Source organism: Cololabis saira, chromosome 11 (genome assembly GCF_033807715.1).
Source record: "Cololabis saira isolate AMF1-May2022 chromosome 11, fColSai1.1, whole genome shotgun sequence".
In the NCBI taxonomy this organism is placed as follows: domain Eukaryota; kingdom Metazoa; phylum Chordata; class Actinopteri; order Beloniformes; family Belonidae; genus Cololabis; species Cololabis saira.
The window spans coordinates 25,327,073-25,353,729 of NC_084597.1; the positions used below are offsets into that span (position 1 = coordinate 25,327,073).

At 41.1% G+C, this 26,657-nt stretch overlaps 1 protein-coding gene across 2 annotated transcripts in view; it reads left to right on the top strand.

Annotated features, from left to right (window-relative positions):
• Nucleotides 1–26,657, top strand: part of unc5cb (unc-5 netrin receptor Cb) — a 133,315-nt gene that overhangs the window by 1,480 nt on the left and 105,178 nt on the right. The gene's annotated exons all lie outside the window — the stretch shown is intronic.

The following is a 26,657-nucleotide window of genomic DNA, read 5'->3' on the forward strand; positions in this document are numbered from 1 at the left end:
AGGAGCACATATGTATAAGGACAAGTGTTCACTATGTGTCTGTGCATGTATGTTAGATGCCATTATGTCTCTTAAAATAATGTAGTTGGTCTGTGTTTTCTATTTGATGTTGTAATATGATACACTGGGGGGAAATTAGCAGATAAGTTCACTAAAATTCTGAACTGTAGGTCCATACAAGTTTGTATTTAATTGTTTTGTGTTTTCTTAATGAAAGAGTCCATGCTCATGTGAGAGCAACACAGGTTCACGTGTAAATTGAAGGTCTAAACACATATCCTGGGCAGGGATGAGGGTCTGCGAGCAACCTTATCTTACTGCTCCAGACTTTCATCTCACTCCTGCATAGTTAATGAGCAGAAAAGGGGGAGGAAGAACCAAATACAGCACAAGACTAGTTTCTGAAGGGCAGAGTGAAATGACATAATACCCTTTCCAAAACCCCAGAGAACTCTGTGTCATTGACAAGATGGGAATACAAACAAGGTTCTTCTCTGTCCATTAAGAAGTCGATGCACCTGGAGAACATTGTTTGAGCCTAATTAATGGGCTCAGCTATTTCGGGGCACTGATGAGCTGTACAACATTCCCAAATCGCTTGAGAGACACTTCTTCAGTGTAAAAGTACTGGCAATTAAAGTGGCTCACTTACTCATCCGCTCGTTGTAACACTGTTCCCCTCTATCATAGTTTGATACTTTACTTTGATACTTTTAAAACGCATTGTTAAACATTTAGATACATTTCATTTGGTTGTAGCAGTTTGTTTTTCTTTCTGACCTCCTTTGAGGCAACTTTCTCATCCCATCTATTTGGGTGCTCATTATCCTGCTGAACTCTAGACAAAGGAGACAGGCTGAGGTATTCGATAGTTCTATGACAGCAGTTTGATTGGAAGTCCTTGGTGAAAGAACAAATCCACTTCCGATATTCCCACAGCAGTGGCTGCTTTCCATGTTTGTTGCATTTTTATGGAATCAGATGAAAGGTGTGAATTTGTCATGGGAACATATGGGATTCTTCCTCTGAAAATGAAGATTGTCTTTAGTTGTAATGAGACTGTTGCGATTCACAAAGTGTAGTTTTCTACTGTAAATAGGATTGAGGGTTACGGTTGCTTTTACGTTTAAGGAGCATCTCCACACTTTTATAATTTTTTGACAACTTCAGTGTTATGGAAATCATTTGCAATGAGACAAACATCATCACATTTTGTTCTTTTTTTTTCTCCTTGACTGGCTGACCCTAATTTTGACATTTCCAGTACACAGTATATCTCTGTATTAGCAGTGGATATATTGGTTTTGCTGGCCGACCTGGAGTTAGTTCAGTTTTTCCACAGTGCAGCTCTTACGTCTCTCTCTTCCTCTCACACCATCTTCCTGTCTGTGCTGCGTCTCTGCTTTCTAATAATGCATCCTCCGAGGATTGTTTATGGAGGGGAAAGTTAAAGGATATTTGATATGTGGAATATAAAGTATTGGGACTCAGTGAACAGTAAGAATTTGCTATTTACCGAAAAAAATGCAACCCCTTTTCAGAACATGCTAAAAAATGTATTTCACTGTGAATGTCTTTTTCTTTTTCATTTAAAAAAAAAATCATTATTATTCTAACAGGCATCTCTTGGGCTTCACAAGTAGCTCATTGGGTTTGCTACCACAACTTCCACAGTCATTTTTTTTAAAGCTGGGACAATGCACAATGAGCACATTGTGCGTATGGAGCAACCATCATACCATCATACTTTTTTCAGACATCCGTGAGCAGGGAAGATTAACGTACGATGATACACAGTTGAAGACGTTGATGTTACTCATGGAAATCAAGATTGAGTTGTGAAATGCACAGGTGGAGGAAGTGTACTGAATTAAAAAAGTAATAGCAATGCTGAACAGGGTCAGAGGTACATGCTGGTTGCTAGCTGAGCCACAGGAGGAGCGTGGTAGCAAGTGATAATTACTGTGAAAAGCGGCTGCTGAGTTTGCTTCCCTGCTCCACTTGATGTCATATACTATTGTTATGAAAGCAGAAAATATACGTGTTTGCTATTTTAGGTCTGGGGACGGTTCTGCAATCCTCCCATGGGTGCTCATCTTGTGCTGTGTTGGTGGAGACAAATACTGAGACATTTACAGTAGGCCTGTCGTCATTCTCTTTTAGGTGTACAAACTCCTATTTGTTGCAATTTTTCAATCTCATGTACATCTCAGTTACAACTTGCACACGTTATCTCACCTTTTTTTTATTTTCACCACATTGTCGGGATGCAAATGTGGCTGAAAAATATGAATTCCTGCATCCCATTTAAGGCTGTGGGGTAGGTCTAAATTTGACCAACTGAACATAGTTTACTTGGTCCTTACACCACCATGTTGACATGTGTATGATATAAGAACTAAAGTTATCATTAGGTTTTTAAAAAGTATTAAAATGTCAGTGACAAACACCCAGTTTTCAAAGCTAAAGCTGTTGTGGAAGTTTGACAAATTAGAGTTCAAGGAAGCTCTAAAAGTCAAATTTGCATTGACACCCAAGTTAAAATGACCACGCTCAGATCAGAAATAAACATACAAAAAAGTCATAGTCTCTGTAGAATTCATGATGTATGATATATTTTGTGTACCTCATAATTTTTAAAAAGGTTTTATTAAACCACTAATTAATGATTGACAGCATTGCAGTCAAGGTTTCAGGGTTGGCAGAATCCCTCCTAAAGTGTATGTCCCTAACAAAGAAAGCATCTTGCAATTTTATGGTAGTTCTTGTAAACCTGATACATCATGGTACACATTAGGATATGCAACTGGACAATCTGTGATTGCCCTTTTGGAAAGGTGACTCCCAGAAGGTTTTAGTTTTTCATTCAATTTTTGTCATTGTTATATGATTCTGTCATTATACAAGCGTTTGAAGCCAGTAAACATGACTACTGGAAAGTACAGTACAGATTCCTGTGTGTTGAAATCATGTTCCTTCCAGAAAAGCACTTTATGGTGAGAAAAGAGAATGCATGTGATGAAGGAGATAAGAAGGACACAAGGATAGGTGAGAAAGGTTGGGAATGAAGAGGAAAGGGAACTGGAGCCATGAGTGGGGAGGGTGAAAGCGAGCTATGGGGGTGTGGGGCAAGAATGGACTGGGGGAAGAGAGCAGAGTGTCATTAATCACCCAGTGTGACACTCTCAACTACAGGGGAGCTTCACAGCGCAACATTCACTTCTATTAGCAGTCCATTAGCAGAACTCGGCACAAGTAGCAGCACTTGACAGGTCGTCCTGTGCCAGAATGGCTGACCTGTCCACCATGCATATTGCACCACCCTGGATTGTCTGCATGCATGATGGTATGATAAAGTCAAAGCTCACCACAGGCCAAGGATTACTATGATACAGTGTGGCAAGTTTTGCTTTTCCCGCTATTAACAGGAAATTGAAATAATTGCATAAAAGGCCTTGCTTCGTATTACTCTACTGAATGAGGAGGGAGATAATGATTCTAAAGATGATGATGGTGGTGCTGGTGACCCGAATCCCTACCTGTGATTTCTCTTTTTGCCAGAAAAGGGTTCTTCAAAGTTGAGATGATGCATTAGAGGCACAATCATTCCTCATTCAAAGGCTTGTTGGCCTATTACCAGGCAAGAGCTCTGTGATTACAGAATTGTAGGCTGGGGGTGGGGGGGGACCACTGTCCTGCTCTTGATCTGCAGTTCATTTATGATTAGAGATCAGAGCCAACAGTCAGAAAATCTGGGGTTGAGGGGTGATGGAGAGGAGGACAGAGCCAAAGGGGAGAGAGAAGTGATTATGAGTTAAGTGGCCCTTCTCATGCCATTATAAGCAGCAGGGCTGACAGAGCACATCATGAGTGAGAATAAGTGCACACTCCACTCCTGCCCTTTAATTTGGCATCCTGGCCTCCCCCCTAGTGTTCAACCGCTAATGTCCTCCCGCATTTTTGTGTTCTGAACAGGAAATCCGTCAAGGACACGACTTTACATGGATATATATATATATATATATATATATATATATATATATATATATATATATATATATATATATATATATATATAGCATAATATGTGTGTGTGTGTGTGTGTGTGTGTGTGTGTGTGTATATGTGTGTGTTTATATGTGTATATAATAATAATAATAAACTTTATTCACATAAAAAGAAATTTAAGGCATAAAACATAACATAGAAATAGAGGGCATAAAACAAAAATCAAAGCAGCATAGTGGAAGCAAAAACAATAGCAGTAAAGCAGCATAGTGAGGACATAACCAACACATAACCCAAAAGATCGATTAAAATAATCAAAATACAGACAGTATTTTAAAATAATTTAAAAGATCAATTAAAAGCAAGTGTGTAAAAGTATGTGTTATATGTGTGTGTTTATATAAATATGTGTAGATAAAGTTAGACTAAAAAGTTATATGTTTACTCTATTTCATCATGGACTATGTTTTAATAATATAAAAAGTAATACAAAAAATACTTAAAAACAAGTAGGAGAATAGGAAAAGGATGAATTATATAGTAATTAGTTCATCTTTCCTCTCACGTTTTTTTTTTGTTTATAAGTCTGTGACACTCACATCCTTTTCACTAAGTTGTACTTTTTATTTTTCCCTAAATGTTTTTCTACCCTTGCAAAGGTTATTTAGGATGTAAAAAACAGAGCTAGGATTTTTTATGTAGCTGGAATGCTCCTGCTCTCACAAATTCACATCGTCACTGTACAGCCAGTAGCTCGGTGTGCTAATTAAGAGGCCAACAGAATGCTGTAATTTCCCCGATGTCCTTTAACTGTGTTTCTTAGCCCAGCATGGCGCGGGGAAACAACCTCGGTAAACACAGCACTAAATTGCAAGCAGGGGCCCAACATGGCTGGGCAAAATAAGTGAACCTTCAAAACACTTTGGGCCAAATTCTGTGTGCAGTTTTGAGACGTAATCCCAGCCTTGTTTAATTATTGGGATTCAATGTCATAAAAGCAGCAGTCGTCAAATGAAGTGAAATAAAACCTTTTAGTTCCTCCAAAAATAGAAGACTGGTGTTGTAGGAAACATTGTTTTTTCCAGGAGGTTTGACATGAAGCGTCTCTACTGTAATGGAAAACGCTGTGAGCTAAATGTAGGTATAAAACATTGTTGAATTTCCAAATCTAAACTTTTTTTTAATCCAATGACAATTTAATTACATAACTCTGCTGCATGCAATTAGTTACTTCCTAACACTGCAACAGCATCTACAAAAGCCAATTCCTTTAAACTAATGCAATGAAGATGATTAATGGATATCGGCATCTTGTGGTGCTTCTTTTAATCCTCTGCCCTATCAATATTAGGCCACGGTGATGCTAAAGCCAGGCTTTACATTTATTTAAAGAAAAGAATGGCCCACACACCACTGAGGCAGTAATGAGCGAGATTATATCAGCAGTAACTTGTCACTCCTCCTAAGTCACATATAAAGGATGGAATCACCTGCCGGTTCACTTTTCTGTAGAAATCCAATCTACTTGTTGGAAAATAAGTACAACTACCAAATTTCCCCTCAGTTCTGACTTTGATTGACAAAGTTAAACCCTTAATCCTGGCTTTGCCCTGTCTTGCACTGAGAGCCGGAGCTTGACTGGTGGAATGAGACTTAAGCAAATATACGAAAGCCCTCGTGAAGAATAGGCACAATATTCATCTGTAATAATTCCTTTTGTAAAGCCTGTCTGCATATTGTTAAACCGTCAAATGGAAATATCCCACGTTCTATATACCTGCAGACTTAAACGTGAGCCTCAACTCTGCTTTGTGAACGCGGGAGGGGGTTTCCATTTTGCTGCGCTGATGTCTGGTTGGAGAGGGCTGTGGACTTTATGTGTCAGCAGAACAGAGAAAGGAGGGTAGAGGGATGTTCCGGGGCATGGGACCCCTTGTCCTGGTTGAAACACGAGAGCAGGTGACCCACGCTCCCCATTTCCGGTCTCCCCTTTTATCAGCATCTTGTTCTCTGTTATTGCTGTGCTCTTAAAGCATCTGATGAAAGCCTAGCCACAGATAAATGTTTGTGTCTCCTTGTTTTTTAGGAGGCTCAAATGAGGTACTTTATCCTCCCGTGCCCCTCCTTCATTCTCTTTTTGCTTCATTCCAGTGTCAGCTTTTGAGATGCCACAAGAGAAGTTACAGGCTCTGGTTTATATTATGGTTCCATAAAGTCAGGCTTGGGACGCCTAAGAGGACAATGATCGTGCTTGTTCATCTAAAGGAATACACTTTTACAAGAAATCGGGGAAAGAGCTTGGGAAAGGGAGGTTTATTTGAGTTAAACCACATTTGTGCTGACTTTGTTGAAAGTAATATGCCACCTATAGATAAATTCATTGATATTTCTGGAATGAGAAGCGATTTATCTTTGAAAAGATCCTCCTGTTTTTTTCCTCAACATTTCTCTCTTTTTCATCTCCTATTGGCTTTTCTTTCTGAGACTCACAATTGATTGTGTTTTTTTTGTTTTCACAGCTTACTTCATCAATATATCATTGTCTTTGTGTGCACATGCTTGTGTTTTCTTTTGCGCTTATGGTAACAATGTGCGTCTGCGTACGTGAGCGTGTATGCTCATTCAATAATAGCAGAGTTCGAGAAAGTCTGCTTCAGAAAAATCTGTGTGCATACCAGACCATTCATCCTTAAGAAATCAATCTTTTTCATAATTCTCCTCATTTTTCTTCCATCTGTTATCTATAGAGCTGCCAAGCAGACTTTTAAACAGAGCAGACCCTTACCAGAGGGCAGAATAAAATGTGTTTCACAATGCCAGCCTGTAAAGTTGTCGTGTTTACTGAGCTAAATGAGGTGCTAATTTAAAGCTTCAGAACTGGTATGTGCTGTTGTATGATTAATCCCCACCCCCGACCCTCTTTCTACTCCTTTTGACATGAGCAAAGAAGAGTTAATGCATGAAAACAGACCTACGTATTCAAAAACAATGTGGAGGGATGTCCTAACTTTTTACTGATATACTTGCTTGCAACATGATTGACTGGATTTTTTGAGTAATTATTCTGTAAAAGTCTGAAGTCTGACATGGGTGAATTAACCACTTCAAATGGGAATAAAAAACAAAGTGAGGGGTTTCAAAGCAGAGTTAACTCTATCATCAGAATCCCCACGACTGAACCTTATAACTCTACCGTGTGACCTCTTTTCTTCAATTTTGAGATTTGTTACTGTGACTCCAGTTAATAGTTTTCAACACGAGATTGCTGTTAGGTGTCAGCACTTTCCTGTGTTTGTGTTTGTGAGCTTGTGTGTCTGTGTGTGTGTGCTATATCTCCATGATCAGTCCCCAGTGACTTAAGTACTGGCAGACAGTGTTTTAACTGGGGCAAGCTCAATGGGTCTCATTTAAATGGGGCCCAGACAGAAGCCCCACAGTGAAACGTTATTTTATGACTCCTAACATGCGAGTACACAGCTGAAGCTGCTACAGTTGTGTGCTTGCCAGAAAGGGCAAACTAAATTGTATTGTTCCTCTTTATGAAATATGTAAGAGATCCGAAAGGCATTGCAAGTGCTTAAAATATGCCACATTGGACAGAGAATTAGTGGCTCTGTCGCCTTTGATTTTTGTGTTTTCCCCATTTAATGAAAACCACGGAGATGAAACTGGTAATGAAAAGCGGTTGTACTGTAAATGCGAGGGTGATAGGATGTTTGAACAAGTATAGAACTTTTCCCTCAGATTAGGGGAGTAGGCCTACAGTGTTTCTGGATTACAGTCCGTGCATGTATTCTCTTGCTGAACATCTGAAGATGCCATTACTTTAAGCCATCACGAAGCAGTAGTGTAGTGCATTGAAAACTTATATAAGGGACTGAAAATAGAGCTTGCAGCTGTACTTTAGCACCCTTTTTAAGAGAGTGGATAATGGCTGTTGTTGCAACAGTTAATCAGAAATGAAAGGAAAAAGATAATTTTTTTCTTTTCAAATCTAGGTCAAAGGTCTGACATGGCTATATTTTGTACACACATGCATACAGTCAACACAAGTCGTTTTTGCTTGGATTTCCAGCTAGCAACTTCAAAAAAACAGAATTGCATCTTCTATCATGATTGATTAAATTATGATTTGGTTATGTGCTTCTAGATGATAGTTGTAGAACATTAACAGTTAGGGGTGGGTATTGGGAAGGACCTCACGATACGATACGCATCACGATACTTGAGCCACGATACGATACACATTGCGATATCCCGATTATTATATTCTACATAGTTCACCGAAAATTTTAAAAATGCATTACACATCTTAAAATCCAAGTTGTATATATGTACATCAGATGATAGTGATGGATCTTAAAATCCGAGTTGCACGTTCATCAGATTATAGTGACAATTCATGGGACAAACTGAGTCAAAACAATGTTTTATTATAACTATACAAGCTAAAGTTACAACATATTTGTATATGTTTTTCATATTATTTACATCATATGAAATTAACATTAAATTTAGTAGGAGACGTGAAATAAAACCGGAGCTCAGTGCAGGGCCCTCCCAGGGTTGGTAGACAGTGGCAATGCCCAGGACTGTCACTTAGGTAGGAGGATATAATGGGAAAAAAATCGGGGATAAAAAATATTTGAAAAAAAAAAAAAAAAAAATCGATATTAAAATTTTGAATATCGATATTGAATCGGCTGGAAAAGTATTGCGATATATTGCCATATCGATATTTTTGCCCACCCCTATTAACAGTAGAGAAACAAAAAAAGAGATATGTCAGACCAAACGGCTGTCTCTAGCTGGCCTTGAACAGGGGGGTATTTCAACTGAAAGCCAAAGGAGAGTCTTAATATCGGAAACACAGCCATCAGTTTGACAGAAATGTCTTTTTACGGCTTTACATAATTGCTCTTCCTCAAATGAGGAGAAATGGCCACGCTTAGGAAAACTCCTTTTTTTCTTTTCTTTAGGGTCCAGACATCTTTAAAGTGACTATACAGTACACAAGCGTTAGTAGATACGATGCAGTAACTGTAAACTGATACACAGTAATGGCTTGCTGCAGATATGTTGATACGTCGCAGGCACATGTGCAGCGGAAACCAACAATTCAGTGGTGATACGCTATGCATAGGGGTTCCCGTGGTTTTTAGGCTGACATGAAGTAAGTTGATCTATCAGGTAAAAGAAGAGAGGGTTGCACTGGGGAGACATGAAGGGGGAGGGCAACACAGGATAACCTCTACTGTGTAGAGGAAGGATCACTGCTCGGGTAAATTATACCTCCCGACGAGTTTCCCCCAGTAGCAGCTTGTTTAAATCCCAATGCAAATGTACTTTACGTCTTGAATTCAGAAAGCTGCATATTACTTAATAATGTTTGTTGTTACAAGTCTAGAAAGACGTATGAGCTCTCTTCTAGTCATATTTTCTTTTCTACTTTTCTGTGCCAAATATTTTATTTAGCACCCTGATGCCCCATCACAAAACCCCTCCAACAAAAGCATTGATGCAACCCGAGGAAGCGGAGGAAAAGGGGAGGCAGAGACGAGGAATAAAATGAGCCACAGAGTGAGGAGCCACTCCTAAGCTGCATGGCTTTTACCCACAGGATGAACAAGCTGGAAGCATCCAGTATTTAGGGACATTAACCCACAGCTATTCTGAGTTGCTTTGTGTGGCTTTTTGTTCATGGAAGAGAGGTAAAGATTTGGTAAACAAATACAACAATACTGAAGTAAAAAACAACTGTTTTGCAAGGACTGTGCAACTTTGAACATCTAACTTGCATGCATATTTCAATTCCCCTGTAACCTCTTGGGAAATTTGGCAGTGTAATCCGAACCTTAATGTGTTTTTTCTCTGTGGAAGACGAGACACAAGCAAAACCTGGTTCTAGTTTTCACTGTCTTTTTTTCTTGCCAGTTGCTTCCACGACGATTGAGTGTAGGGGTGCATTCATGACAAACTTAGGCTGGAATATTTATGCAGACGGTTCCATTTTAGTTTGCTTTAATAAGAGGTTGACAGAGAGCAGTGTACTATCCATGGAATTTCAACAGGGCATGTCAAATCCAAGGAGTGCCAGCGGTCACTCCTTTAACATGCTGCTCTGTCTGTAGTCATGGAGTCAAATGGATTGGTCAAAGCAGCTCTGACACATACGAGCTGGACAAGTGGGAGGACAAAAGTAATCAGTGCTTTGATGGATGTGTCACAAAGAGGGGATGTTGCTATCTAACGTCTATCAGTGCATAAAGGATTTTTTTTCTTCTGCTGAGCGTTGCACATCCAGCTTCATTCTTCATTTCTAGCCCTCTCTTCCCTCTGGCTCTCCTCTCTTACAGTGTTACAAGATACTGGTAGTCATATGGAAAAAAAAAGAGAAAAACAAGGAGAAACTCTCCATGCCTGCAAAGAGTTTTACTTACAAGATCATTTGTTACTTTGTGGCCTCAGTTATAAGCAGACAGACCCTTTGTCCTTTGTATCAGGGTGGTCTCTTGGGAGTAAAGCAGACATTTTAATTCAATCAGCTGTAAAGCCCCCCCCAACACACACACACACACACACACACACACACACACACACACACACACACTAAAGCTCCCTCATCTCACTTCAGTGATACAATTACGAGCTTCTCTGCATTAGCCATCTTGTTGTGATTATATATGTTTACATGGGAGAGAGGTGTTTACTGAAAGTGCAACCCCCTCCTGCTGCACATTTAGCTACCGGAGAAGGAGAGTTCCTGTGACATTTAATGTATTTATCCTCTTTGGAAGAGAAATATGATGATTCTTTAAGTAGCATCCTGATTGCTTCTTACTGTGTCCCATTCCTTTGAGAAAAGTGACACTAAACTAACTGAGAAAAAGGATAATATGTATATTTGTATGGGATCCACAATGTGGTTAAAGACTTATGGCGCTTTTACACTAGTACCTACTCAGCGCGACTCGACTCGCCACGCCCCCGTTTTGCGCTTTTACACTACGTGTCGAGGCAGGTGGAGGCGTGCTGAGTAGATACTTTTTCTGTACCCATTCTGCCGAGGTTCTAAGTGCCGAGTCGGACCTGTATCTGGCGTCATCACACTACACGTCACCGATTGGTCAGGGGGCGGGGCCATCAGACGTTTGAATCAGGAAGCGGGAATCAGCGATTTTATTCAACAGGCAATGGCAGCGCAAACGTCTGTTTCATGATCCAACTCTGAGGTGCAGATGTTCATAAACCTGGTGGCTGAGGAGAGAATTAAAAAGGGATCTAGACGGGTGATAAGGAACGACCAGATCTACCAGGCGCTTGGTCACTTCTCAGCTGCTCGCGGTTACCAGCTGACTTTTCATCAGCGCAGACATAAACAATAGAAAAAAAGCGTCACCACTTGAAGCTTTTTTCACTCTCATTTTTAACTTGATATCGAACACAAGTCACAGACCAAGCAGCACATATATCATCTCCTCCAGGTTCTACATCTTTAGTGTCTTCTCCGTTTAGATCACGCAATCAAACAAATGAGGACATGGCGAGCGGAGGTGAGCGGAGGTGAGACGAGGCGTAACGAGTCGAGTCGTGCTGAGTAGGTACTAGTATAAAAGCGCCATAAATAAATGCTTGGCCCCCATTTAGACTAGAGTGTTGTCCCTTAAAGCTCAAAACCTGCTGGTTACACAAGTAACTGAGCTGTTTCTTGGACTGTCCTCATCGAGACAGAGATTTCCACTGTTGTTCCTGAAATCTGCTGGAGCTACTGTCCTAGTTTGGGGGTCACAAGATTGCATATCCCAATTTAAAGCTCCTCTTGTTCCTTCTTCTAGATCAGGGGTCGGCAACCCAAAATGTTGAAAGAGCCATATTGGACCAAAAACACAAGAAAACAAATATGTCTGGAGCCGCAAAAAATGAAAACAACAACACATGCTGCATGTATCTATATTAATTATAACTGGGGGAAGATTTTTTTTCATTATGCACTTTGAGAAAGTCGAAATGTCGAGAAGAAATTCAAAATGTCGAGAAAAAAGTCGAAATGTCGAGAAAAAAGTCGAAATGTCGAGATTAATGTTGAAGTACTATCTCGAGAAAAAAGTCGAAATGTCGAGAAAAAATTCAAAATTATGAGAAAAAGTTGAAATGGCGAGATTAAAAAGGAAAGGAAAAAGGAAGAAAAAAGAGACAAAGAAGAAAAAAGTAAAAAAAAAGAAAAAAGAAAAAAAGGAAAAAAAAGAGAAAAAGTGAAAAAAAGGAAAAAAAAAGAAAAAAAAGGCAAAAAAAGGTCAAACATTTTTTAAAAAGCTCCAGGAGCCGCTAGGGCGGCGCTAAAGAGCCGCATGCGGCTCTAGAGCCGCGGGTTGCCGACCCCTGTTCTAGATGATGCCGTTGCTTGGAATCCCTACATCTATCCCCAGACTGTCTGGGTGGTTATCCGTCACCAGTCGATCGGTCTGATATCTGTCTCCGGGCCACGTGGTAGACCCCAGTCTCAATATTCTTGTGCTACCATGGTTTGTTCCTCCTGTGATGTTTTTCAAATCCAGCTTGTTCTAGAAATGTCTTATCAGCCGTTTCTTCATATGTCACATGGAATAGAGGCTTCTGCGATTATGGGGCCTACTTCTTCTCCACCTCCTCATTTGGGTTTTTGCTGCCTGATAAGTTTGCTTTACACTTCATTGGTCATGATGTATTTCTGGATCCTTGTTCCTTCACCCTGAATAGTAGCTTTGACACTATTCATATTGTCTCGATGTCCGTGGCTTCCATCTCCTTACGTGACTATAGGATATTATACCACTGGGTTATCTAAGAGTTTGCATTTTTTGTGCTTTCATCTACCACCAGTGTATGAAATTGCATGAAACTTTAAAAAAAGAGAAGATCAAATAATTTGTGTTCCATTTCATATTTTTAAGTACCCCATCCACTTCTGGGCTTGCATTAACCCATTACTGCAGCATTCTAGTGATAACATTGCCTCACTAATCTTACTGATGGTCCCATTTCCTTTCAAGTCACAGTACTCTGTTTTATTGGTGTAGCATTATGCGCAGTGTTTTGCCCATTGTTTACCTCACAACATGCCACTTGTTATCTCATGCAGCAAATGGCCATGTCTTTACCAATCTTGTCTGGCTTTTGTCTGCTTTCTGCTATTTTCCATTGGATGAGCAGCCGTTTAGAGCAAGGGTCAGGGTTGTAATTGACAGCCACCGCTAAACAAATCTGCCCGGCTCGGCGGTAGACCAACCCCACCTCCCATCCCTTTCCTCCGGTCTAATCTAACTAATGCACCCATGTGTGTGCTGGAAAGTGAATTAAACGTAGAAAACTCAATACCTGATCCATCTGACAGAGCTGCCTGTGTGCACATTAGCAGTTTCTCTGCAGCCTCTGTAATTGTATTACACAAGTTGGGCGCTCTAACGATCAGGCCTTACACACTTTACACACTCATACACACTCTGACTGTTGTCGTTAATCGTTGCCTTCGCTGGCCCTGGAGGCGTGCAGCAGGCCAAGAACAGAACGATCGAGAAGGAGGATGATGAAGCGTGTATAGTTCAGCCCTCCCTCAAGGCTGACATGAAATGAAATCATAGTTTTGTGTGTATGTGTGTGTCTGTGTGTGCTCTCAGGAATTGGTATATTGTACAGCATCTTCTTTTGTTTTCATAGCTCTTTTGTGGAACTCTTTGTATCTGCTGCTTTGCCTTCTAATCAGTGCCTTTTTGGGCACTCCCACTGTGTGGCCCTGTTTCTGTCTCTGCTTTCCTTCTCCCCACTGCTCGCTATCTCCATACTGTCAGCAGTCCTGCCACTTGCCAGAGAGGACAGCATGATAAGATGAGCTTACACTCTCTTCCCCTCTTTCCCACTAATCTCCCTTGACCTCTGCAAGGTTAAAAAATACACACGTTTGTATGATTTTTCCTCTTTAAAGTGGTTACTAGACTTTATAAATGAAAGTGGAGGAGGACATGGATGGGAAAAAAAGGACTGAGAAGGTGGTTAAAGGGCTTATAGTGTTGATTTGCTGCGCGTTGCCATGCAAGCAACCATTCGCTCGGGCCCTCACTAATGGAGGTCTCAAGAAGGGGCTAATTTAAAATTGTATTTATTCTAACAGGGTGATTTATAATGATGAGCCACAGACTCTTTCCACCACAGCAGGGTATTACAAAAAGAAAAAATCCTGGGAAGGTAACGTACTATATATAGATATACAATGAAGCGATGAAAGAATCCAGAAGATAAATGGTGAAAGATGAGCAGCATCTCAAAGCTGCCCAATGTCGTCTTGGGGACCTCTGTGACCTCCACGGCGCCCAGATCCCAGTGATCTCCTACTGGCCAGATGACACCCCATGATCTCAGGCCTGGGAATAGGTCTAGTGTGTGAGTGAGTAAAAGTCCCTAAGGGAGGACTTTTTATCTTCACAGAGAGTAGGTCATCAGATATGCCTGCGTATTCACCTCCGTGTGTGTGTGTGTGTGTGTGTGTGTGTGTGTGTGTGTGTGTGTGTGTGTGTGTGTGTGTGCACAGACGGGAGTAAAAGGGAAGGGTTGGGATGGACAACTTTATCATGGTTATCTGAAAAGGTCACTCCGTCATTGTCGGACAGCACTTTACAGAATCTCTCTGTGGTCACAGCAAGGCAATGCGATCCTGGAGGGTCAGAAGGACGAGTGGGTAGGATGATGCCTACATCTTGAAATGTTGCACCAGTTTAAATATAAATTAATAAGAATTTCCACTAAGTACTTTTGAGGCCGAAAAAACCTCATACTGTATATAATCTGATCCTGAGTTTTGCATTTAAAGCATATAGTTGAGATGCTGACATGAAATTTTGGTTATATTCCTTATATTAATGTTTTGATTTACAATAATGTAAAGTTTTCAAATTACCAATGGGCAATTCATTTCGCTTCGAAAACTCTTTTGTTCCATCCCGATATGCAGCTTCATTGGGAGTATCTCCACTTTTAAAAATTTGATTTGATTTGTTTATTTGCACAACATAAAAAACGGTACAAAAGTTGAAATGAACATAGAAGCATGAAAATATGTGCAGGTGAGAAAGGAAGCCCTAAATGGGCTTATTCAAAGTTCTCACCAAGAAAATACATTGTATTGAAATAATAGCAAGAACAAAAAACAAAAAAACAGCGTTCCAAAAAGATGGATATAAACAGACAATTTCTCGGTTGAGTGAGTGCGTGTGCTTGCATGTGAGCATGCACATGTGTGTTTGTGTGTGTGTGTGTGTGTGTGTGTGTGTGTGTGTATGTGCACGTGCAGAAAAAAAGAATCTCTCAATTACAGGTGGACAAATTACATCTTTAAATAACAACCGAGGTTTGGGATGAGTGCTTATGTTGGCTTCACTACTTGGACTGATGCAATTAAAGATTCTTGTTAGTGCTCTCTTTTTCTTTTATAAAGCTCATAATATTTATCGTTTACAGATTTTGCAATAACACAATACTCAAAATTAAATCACCCAATTCTCTGAACAATGAGACAAGGAAAGAAGTAATAATTATATAAATGATAAATCAGTACTAAATGTGAGCCTATGGAGACACAATTATCGTCAGAGCAAAAATGGTGTGGAGGAAGGGACTCATCCTCCTGTGTCTGTGGTGCACAAGCCAAATCCCTGAGTAACACTAATCCTTCTGGTTCTGCTGGTTATCTCTCCTCTCGTTCTCCTCCCATCATCCCTCAGCAGGTATGTCTACCCTGCCAAAGGCCCTCTTGCATCCATCCACTGTTTTCCCAGTCACCTCAACTGCCACCCCTCCCAACCTGACACCCCTACTGGGCTTGGTTTGTTTTCACTGTTGTGCCTCAGTGACATTAGCCACAGTAATCCAATTGAATGCAAGTCAGACCCAGAGCTGGGTTCTGTGCGGTTGAGGCGTTTTAGGGGATCGCATGGAATCCTAATTAAGCTCATTAAAGCTCGTTATTAAAGCTCGTTAAATCTCATCCTGACATGGCAAGCACAGCTACTGGTGTTAGACTTTTCTAATTCACACACACACACAGACAAGCACGCGTGCGCCACCACCAGACTTGCATAGACGAGCGCAAGCACACGTAGAAATATGCTGACTTCCACACAGAATTCACCAGTCTAATGCGCTTGTTGGGTGTAATTAAATTTCTCAATAAGCCCCGCAGCTTTCCCTACTGAACAGAAAAGTGACATGAGGAGGTTTTGTGAGCAGTATCGTTGGCCAACATCCAAATACAATCCTTTGTGCTCATGGAAAGTTGTAGAGAATTTAGTGTCATTCATGAACATTTTTGGCTAACAATACTTTTAAACTAACTTGATTTACTGCCTGAGCAAAGTCAAAGTACTTTTGCAATTAAACAACATTGCATTACTCAGTATGTAGCCAAATATGCATCAATATTTTAAATGCAGTTTACTGAATATTTGACTACTTGCTACTATATTTGTTGGAAATGTGGAAACTCTAAGCTCAGATGCCTGTCACTGAACATCGTGCCTTAAGACTGAATTATGGTTCTGCGTTAAATCAACGCAGAGCCTACGCCGTAGGGTACGCGGCTACGCGGGACGCTCTCCGCAGCCTACGCCGTAGCCGGACGTACACCTCCCAAAAAGTGTAACTACGCGTCGAGGCGACGCAGATCCAATGCAGCAACTGGACTCACAGCAAGAAGGTCCTGGGTTCAATTCCCGCCGGGGACGCTGTAGGTGCTGAAGTGCGTGTTAGTTCCTCCATGACTTCAGCGTCCACACCCTGGGTGCGGTTGGCGAAAGGGCCTTTCTGTGTGGAGTTTGCATGTTCTCCCCGTGTTCCCTTGGGTAGCAATGTGAGCTACCCTCACAAAAACATGCACACAGTCCTGGGCTATACATGTCCCCTCTGGCCAACCGGGGTGCCAGATGGGGTGGGGAGGATCCGGCCGGAATAACGTGATCCTTCCACGCGCTACGTCCAGCCGGAGAAGCCCCATCCTGTCTGGTGAAAAGATGCGGCCTGCTCACTCCTCAGGTTAAGGAGGAGACCTGAGCTCAGTGCAGGGCCCTCCCGGGGTTGGTAGAGGATGGCAATGCCCAGGACTGTCACTTAAGTAGGATGATAAAAGGGTGATAAAAATGGGAAAAAAATCAGGGATAAAAAAAAAAAAAAAAAATTGTTAAAAGTTTCCCATTATAAGTTGAGGCCTTTTACTATGGGCCACTCAGTCAGTGTTCTGTCATGCTGTCAGTAAAATCAGGCCCATTTCTAGTTATTATTGGTCTCTTCTGGGCCAATTCTGTTACTCATTCGGTTTATAACCTATATAGACAAAATCTCCATGGACAGCCTGCATCTTTACTGTTTGCAGATGATATGTTCTTGTTGGCTTCTTTTAGTGGAAACCTCGAGAAGTCATTGGAGTGATTTGAAGCTTAGTGTAAAGTATTTGAGATGAAAATTTGAATCAAAAGCATCCAAATTGATGCTGATATGACACTGGTCTGTTTTTCATGAAAACGCAAAGCCGTCTCCACTCCAACCTTCATCTATGGTTATGATAATGATGGGACTTTAAATACAAGTTGCTGAAATTGGCTTTCTTCAAGGATGGCTTTCCTGACTCTTATGAATAGTGTGTCAATTACTGTGGAGAGGGTGAGGATACTCGTCTCCATCAAACGGAATTAGATTAATTGGTTTGGGCACCTAGTCAGTATGCCGACTGGACACCTTCCGGGGAGGTGTTTTCCAACATGTCCCATTAGAAAGAGGCCTCAGGGTAGACTCCGGACACGCGTGGAAAGATTACATTTCTCCTCTGATCTGAAATCACTCTGGCTTCCTTCCTAGAAGAGGTGGAAGAAATGGCTGAGGAAAGGAAGTCTGGGAATCTCTACTCAAGCTGTTGCATCTGTAACTCAGTCTTAGATAAACAGCTATGTGCCAGGAACAGGAACTGTGCGAATGCAGTGGTGATTATTATTTGCTTTTGGCTTCAAATTAAACTTTACATCAATCATAGCAAAAATGCATTCCAAGCAATTAATTACTTTGTAGATTTTCAGTCATCCAGGTCAGAGTAGTTCTCATAGGGTTGAATCAAGGTAACTGGACTCCCTTTTCATTGTCTTTTGAAGATTTTTCACCTTCAATCCAGTAGCCTTGGTCTGTTCAGTTGATGCAAGCCTTTGAGAATACAACCTCTAAACTTTTCATAAAAGATTTGCTCCATCCATAAGAGAGATTTCAGTGAAGTGGAAAGGTGGTGAGGAGTGGTTCTCTTTTTTTCACTCTCACACTCAACCATGTTCTGTGTGCCCCTTGACCTGACACTAAATTTACACGCCGACTCCAAATATTGTTCTTTGCCTGAGAGGAGACACGGTGAACCATGATGTTTTTGAAAGTGTGTGTGTGTGTGTGTGTGTGTGTGTGTGTGGAGAGATGGAAAGAGAGAGAGAATAAAAACCAGGAAGAGTGTTAGAAAGACTCGCCTCACAACCTGAATCAGGCCTTTGATGCTGACTGGCCTTGACATCAACAATACGGCCTTTCACAGCCCTCTACCTACCTCCAAGGAACTTGCCAAGAACACACACATACACAGTATTTCTTTCTGTGTCCTCACTCACTGTAGTTTTTTATTGTTTATATTTCTTTGCTTTCACAGGAAATTGCTGAAAATAAAAAGGGAAGAGACATACAGTAAGCTTTTATATACTCAATGTGAAACATAGAGCATTGGATTTGGTGAGTGCTTTTCATTCTGCATTCTCCCAGCAGCACCAGCAAAGCCCAATGATCTTGTTACGTCGTCTGGAGACGTGACACTGTAAGCACCAGTGAGATGACAGTATATTGAGCAGAGATTGGTGGAGAGTGGAACTGGTCAGAGCTAGAGGAACACACAGTTCATGGCTGTGGAAATCTGTCCCTTACAGATCACAATGTTGTATCCATCCTTTAAAATAGTTCCTTTGTGTGCTGCACCACTATTGTCATTCCAGAAGGGTTTTCAGTATCTGTGGTCACAGAGCCCATTCCTTATAAATGTTGAAACACTCAAAAGTCCTCTGAAGGGAGGCTCAGAAGTACAGCCTGGAGAGGGGCATCCATCAATGACATCAGTGCTAATTTTGATGACATATTCTGCAAAACATGCCCAGCTGTGTGTGAAGAAATGCATGAGCTCAATGTTTCCATGTGATTTTTTTTTCTGTACTTTTCAGCACCTTTCACAAGCTGCTACTTATATCAAACATATGTTCCTTCATTGCATGAAAAGCATTAGCTGTGACTAGCCCCGAACACTGAAGTTTTCTTCAAATGTGCAACAAGCAAGTTTTACTTTTATTTGAGGCAGCTCATGTTGGACTTTTTACCATCAGCTAGCATCAGTTAATGTTGCTGCTGTAAGCTCATATACACTCATATGTTTTAAATTAGACATAACATGACAGAGTGTCAATCTTTAACCACAACTGTCGCTCTCGGCATGCCATAATGAGAGGAGTAAAGAAAGTTTGTGCCCGTCATTCATTCTCCATTAAATGGAGACACTTAATCAAGATGCAGATGCATGCCTTAAATTCACATAAAAAAACGTTTTTTTCTTACCTTCCTTGATTTCCTCTGACTTTTTCTCAAGAGGTCAAACCATTAGCTCCTAAGTTAAACACACAAAGCATGCCATTTCCTGAAGATGAATACTACTCTGTGAAGGGAAGCTCTAAATACATCCAGTAATTTCCCCTGAAGCACAAGTTTGTTTTTAGGTAACGGGATGGAAAGGATGTGGCGAGTTGCAGAATGGTTGGTTGCATTGGTGACTTGCTGCCTGCACATCTGCCACGTGGAGTCTTTACATTTGATATACATTTTTTTTCTCATCAAGAAATTATTCGAGGACTCCAACTAAAAATGAAGGGAGCCAGATAGAGACCTGTATTTCTTTTATTTGAACTTTTTTCTGTCTGGGAAATGATCCATTCTGTACCAGACTTCCTGTCTTAACACCCATTGGCTTGCTAGTGGCTTTAATTTGGCCTGGTTTTTATTTTATTTTCCTTCACATTCACATCAAATCATGCAAACCATGAATCTGTGGTCAGGGTGCAAGCAAAGCTGCAGAGACAGTTTTCATTTTCCACAACTTGTGGAAAAAGACACCCAACAATTTGAATTTCCCAATGTATGCATGTATCCAATTAGTGCTTGGGTGATTATTAAGTCAGTAAAAGCCACTTCCGACATCAACAGTAATTACAGTAATGGCAACAGTAGACATACAATCCCGCTTCCTACTGATGATTTAGGGAATCTTATATTTTCAGCCTGTAAACACTAGATGAAGCCAGGTGCTGTCAGGAAGCCTTTGAGCTTTACCCCGCCGCTGCCTGTTTGCCTGCATGCATCCACAGCTTCACTGGTCAGAGACTCATATTCCAGTCTCTCTGACAGGGTCGGTTTGCTTTGATAGTCAGGCCTGTTTACTGCTCCATGTCCTGGGGCTAACTGAGCTCAGATCACCCTCAAATGAACTGAGGAGTGAGGGAAATATTCAACACAGCTGTGCTTACTCTGAGGACTGAAGTCGGGGGAGGCATGCTGCGATGCTTTCAGGTGCTGGGCAGGTCCTGCCTCTGATGCTGTCTTTGGAGAGGCTGTTTGCATTTATGAAAATGTTTGTTCATATATGAAAAAAAAGATGTTCCCTGAGGCAAGGGATGGGAACATAAAGAAATAAACTGAGCAGGATGGCAATAAAAGATTTTCCTTTTTCAAGATGTAGCAAAGCGGCTAACATAGAGGCTGCCTGGGAATACAGCAGCAGTCCCTCAGCAAATCAAGGTAGCAGCAGTAGGAAGATTCAAACAGGGGAACTGTTCCTTGTTACATCTAGCCGATCTCTTCCTAAAATCTTTGACTGTTGACTTCATTTTACTTTTCCCCTCATATTATGTCTTAAACAGGCTTAACTTACAATCTCTTGTCCAACATGTTTTCATCTCTCCTCTTAATTTTTCGGTGCAATCAGTAAACATTTAACTTCACCCTTTTCCGAACTCTGCTGAAATGTCCCGGTTTTGCTTTGACCATTTTACCATCTCCATGTGTCTGCACAACACATCCATGTCTGGCATCAGCTACGTGAGTGGTACAGAAATACTGCAGTGTAATGAATAGATGGCTCGAGCTGTTTGGCAGGAGTGGAAGGAGGAGGTCACATATGCTGTTAAAGTGAGTCAAAAAATATGGCAGGTAGTTTGGAAACAGCTTTGGCTTGCCAATAATCAATGCTCGTCATGTTTTTCTGCCTTGGCATTGAACAGCCAGCTGCAGAGTAGCTGTCATTGGTGTGCTTGTGCTGTATAGCTGTGCGTAGCCTTTTCTAATTATGAACCTATTCTTAATGCATGGGAGTGGTCGTGCAGATTAATGCACAGCAATGCATGACTGATGTTTGTTTATCCATTTAAGCATCCATAAAATGCTTTTTATCATTCTTCCATTTTTTTCATGTTTTTTTTCTTGCAGACACATGTGCAAGAAAGCATTTAAATGTGCAATTTAAGATAAACTGTGTAATTTGTACACCAACAGAACAGCACAAGGCTTTATTTCAATGTAAAATAGTTTAGGATATTATTTTACAGATTGGTATATCAATTCTAACGATTTATTTTAGGTATAGAAAATGCCAAACACAAATACGGATAAATATTTTTTTGTGACATTTTAAAAAGCTGCATAGTGAATTTACTGCCCAGTAAAAACATAGAACAACTGTTGTCAAAAGAAGTGGAAAGTCATGAACAAGCTGTGAGCAAGACCATGTTGTGAAAGTATCCATACTGCCCACTGTGTTGCTGGCGCCCAGGCTGGCCCCCTGTTTGCATGTGCATCCTGTATCCCTCTGCTTCACTGGCCCTCCCTTTGTTTCTCCATATTTCCACTAGTTTATTCAATCCAAGCTTTGCTTGGTGTGAGTTCTGGCATGCTAGCCCTGCCCTGCCCCTGTTCCACTTCCTCCCCCTGGCTCGGTGGCCTGCCTGACCAGCGAGGACAACCTGGTCACCTCCGGGGCAGCTGGCATGCCTGATGGTCCAATTTATCAGACCTGAGGGAGAGGTTTGGGGGCCCCACAAAGATTGCGGGTGGGGTGGGAGAGGCTTGTCGCGGACTTTACTGGGATAGTTATTAAATAAGGCATGATGACAGGACAGAGAGAGGAATGCTTTCAACTTCCTCAGCAGGAGATGTCCAACACAAAACCCTTTGACTGGATGGATGATGGAAGGAGGGAGGGGCAAAAAGCAAACAATAATTTTGGGGATTGGGAGGGGTGAAAAGACATATTTAGAGGGACAGTAACTTTTTGCAAATTAAGGGTGCTTAAGGAAAATTGAACATTAGGAAAGTAAGTTTTGGAGTGTGAAGGCAAAGATCACAGTTTGTTGACTTAAAAGACAGATGACTAGCCCCGGAAGCGAGGCTGGCAACCTATAATGCTGAGACTGGTGGCTAGGGGGCTGATTACTGAATGACAGAACCGCTAACACACCCACACACATACACACATTCAATCTATTCAGGGTCTCAGCAGGGAGGAAGACAGAGCCTCTGGGCCAGGGGCCAGCGGAGGGATCCAGAGGGCAAGGAAGGTCTCCACAGTTTCAAATACAGCCAGGAGTTAGCGACTGGCTTGGGAAAATCCAGACCCAAGCCTCCACACTGTCAACTACATTCAAGCCGCACAGTAGCACATCCTTGTGTGAGCTTGATGTGTGAGATTCCACTGACCCTAACCCTGCTGCACAGCTGTTCAAAAAGGGATGAAGAGTTATTGGGAAAAAAAGGAAAAGGATATAGCGAAAATGGATAAAAGATGTAAAAGCTTTACTCCCTCTGGGCAAGATGATTGACTCACATGCATTCCTATTGGCTACACTTAGATATCTGTTTTTTTCTGAACAATACTTGAAAATGTTTTATTTATTCTACATGTATTGCCATCATCATCTAGAGTTTCTGGAGCCACAAAATGCCCAAAGGATAAATACAAAGGATGTATTTCTTTTTAATTTTAGTGAATTCGAGAAGGACCAGCAGTACAATTATCCAAATGAGTAAATCTAAGTAACTATAAAATAATGAGTTATGGAGGCGTAAAAAAAAAAATACTTCATGACTCCACGCAGCCAAGCCATGGCAGTTCATATAAGGAAATCCTGCTGAGCAACACTATGATAATCTTTTTTAAATAAAATAAAACTTAAATTTAAATTAAAGCTGCAAGCAGCGATGAACGGGCCCTCGCACCCTTGTGCACGTTCAGGCGTGCTGCAGTGGAAGCGCTTGTATGACTTGCATGTAGATTCTTCAGGGCTGGACATTTAGCGGATGACACCAGCCTCGACTCTATACCAAACTATTGAAAAGTTATGGCAGAAAGTAGGAACTATCCGATATTGACCAATCAAATGAAGGGGCGGGGCTAATTTGCAGCAATTATGTTCAAGGACTCAAAACTGAGTCTGATGACACCACCCACGAGTCTTTATGTCAAATCATTCAAAAGTTATTGCAGAAAATCGGAACTATCACATATCAACCAATCAGAAGAAGGGGCGGGGCTAATTTGCACCTATTAAGGTGAATGAATCAAAACCAAGTCCGATGACACCACCCACGACTCTATGTCAAACTATTCAAAAGTTATAATAGAAAATAGGGACTATCAAATATTGACCAATGAGAAGAAGGGGCGGGGCTAATTAAGGCCAATGAAGGTCAAGTACTCAATACCGAGTCCGATGACACCACCCATGACTCTTTATATCACACCATTCAAAAGTTATGGCAGAAAATAGGAACTATCACATATCGACCAATCAGAAAAAGGGGCGGAGTTAATTCCTGCCAATGAAGGTCAAGTACTCGATACCGAGTCAGATGACACCACCCATGACTCTTTATATCACACCATTCAAAAGTTATGGCAGAAAATAGGAACTATCAAATATGGACCAACCAGATGAAGTGGGGGTCTGCTTTTTGGCGTCTATCGTCGCCACGGTAACGCTTTTGACTGAGAAAAGTAATGCACGTCGTCGCAGGAATGAGACGCACATTTTGATGCATAACACACCTGGGTGCACGTTACGGTTCGGGCGAAGAAGCGGCCGAAGAAATGGCATAAATTTCGCCAAAATGACACGATTAATTCAAAATGGCCGACTTCCTGTTCGGTTTTGGCCATGGTGCCAAGAGACTTTTCTTTAAGTTGCTACATGATACAGGTGTGTACCGATTTTTGTGCATGTACGTCAAACCGTATTGTGGGGCTTGAGGCACAAAGTTTTCAAGGGGGCGCTGTTGAGCCATTTTGCCACGCCCATTAATGCAAACCATTAAATATCACATTTTGTGCCAGGCCTGGCTTGCGTGCAAAATTTGGTGAATTTTGGGGCACGTTTAGTGGGGCAAAAAGGCCCTCATTTCGTCAGAAGGATAAAGAATAAAGAGTGCTTGGGCCCTAATTAAGGTCCTATTGTGACGTAGAAACCAACCAACCAACCAACACCTCCAAGGCTCAATAAATCCCTTTGGCCTTACTAGGTCAGCATACCCAACACAGACTGAGCGGTTTGATAAGGCATTTTTATGGTTTGGTAGGCCTCCTTGAAGCCAAACTGTCATGCTCAAGCCTTAAAAATGTGAAGAAGCCATAATATGTCCCCTCCATGGCATTTTCAAATCAGCTCCACATGTTAAAGGTCCACTATATTTTATTTTTTTAGAGACTGTGGTCACCAAGCCACCTTTGTGGCAGTAAATAGTAATCCAGCTACAGATTGTATTTTTTTTTTTTCTAAAGCTTTGGGTTGGTTTTCTTTTCTTACTCCTAGGATAGACCATCACTCGTGTGCTTCCTTGAACCACATTTACATTTGTCCCCTTACACAGTCACCAACTTGAGTGGAAAGTCAGCATGGGTTTCTTAATGCTTGGTGAAATTCATCTACAGGATATGAAAGAAAAATAAATCAAAAGCCAATAACAAAATATAAGCAAAAACTTTGAACACCATACAAGTCTATCACATTTAAAATGCTCCACCCCGCCCCATCATCCCTCCCACTTCTGACTCAAAACCTTATACAACCCGGGAACTTGATATTTCCATGCAAGCAGAACTGTTTTCTGCTTCGTTTCTGGATTTGTCATTTGATTATGTTCTCACAATGTTTTTGTAAAACAATTTGGCCAGCAAGGCCACTGTGTTGGAGACCGCCGGCATGTTTGTGAGGGAAAATAACACAAGTGGCTCGTCTGATGCCAAGTTTCCCATGAAAAAATTACCCATGAAGTCGCTCATTACAAATAAACAAATACAGCTGCCAGCATAATAAATTGAACTGCTAAACATTTGTACATGTTCAAAAACCTATCGGCCCTCCTGTCTTGCTCTCACAAGCATGCATGCACCCCTGTCAGTTTTCATCCTTCACCTCAGTTTTGTAATTATCTTGTCAATTAACCTGGAGGTGGAAGCGCAAATGACGCATTTTTGTCCTCGCCATTTTGCCATGACTCCTGTTTGATTTCAATATATTGCACAATGAGAAACTTTTAGAGAATGACACTGATGCTTTTTTTGAATCAGGACTATGCTGATAATTTCAAAGTCCTTTTTTTCCTTGATCCTTCTTTCACCACTCTTTGCATATCTGAGTGGAAAATCAAGGTTTTGGGTGCATTTCTACTGAAAGTATTTTTTTTCTTCCAAAAAAATCATGTTAGTTTTGATAAAGATGTTCTTATTTACTGAAAATGAGCCTTTTGTGTTGAAGATAAACTCACAATGTTACTCGTAGTCTACTCTTTCCTAATCTTCTTTTACTTAATAAAAGCTGCCTCAAACACATAAACAGTCTTTTAATTCTGTTTAGAGAATCAAGCAAACAAATACAGGACTTTTCCACGATTGTTTACTTAACGTGTACTTTTGGCTGCATCCGCACAGTCCAGACCAAACATTGTAGACAAAATAAAGGGGCCTGTCCATCATTACTGTATGTTCTGTGGAACGGGGAGAAGATGCTGCATAGTGCACTGAAATCTGAACAATCAAACTGCAGTGACTGTTGTAACTGCACGGGAGTCAACTCGCAATATTACCCTGCAGGGTCCCTAAAAGTCAGCAACAATGACAAGTGACTTATTGGAAGTCTTAAAATAGTGTGACAGGCGATGAATATCTGAACCATCTTATTCATTTTAGCAGTACACATTGCATATGACTTGGGCGATGGAAAGAAAGAAACTCAGAAAGTTTTGAGGGATGAATGCCACATTTTGTCCAGCTGCATTCAAAATGTCAAGAGAATCAGGATTTGGAGCATTTGCTGCTGATGCCCCAAGGACATTCTCAATACAGCATTCCTAAAAGTTGAAATGGAAGTGTGCGTGTGTGTGTGTGTGTGTGTGTGTGTGTGTGTGTGTGTGTGTGTGTGTGTGACTCTTTCACTTTTTATTTCAGAGTTGTGATCCACTAGGAAGGATTTTTGCTTAGTTGCTGTCATAAGTCAAATCTTAGAATAGAGATGAACAAAAGTGCT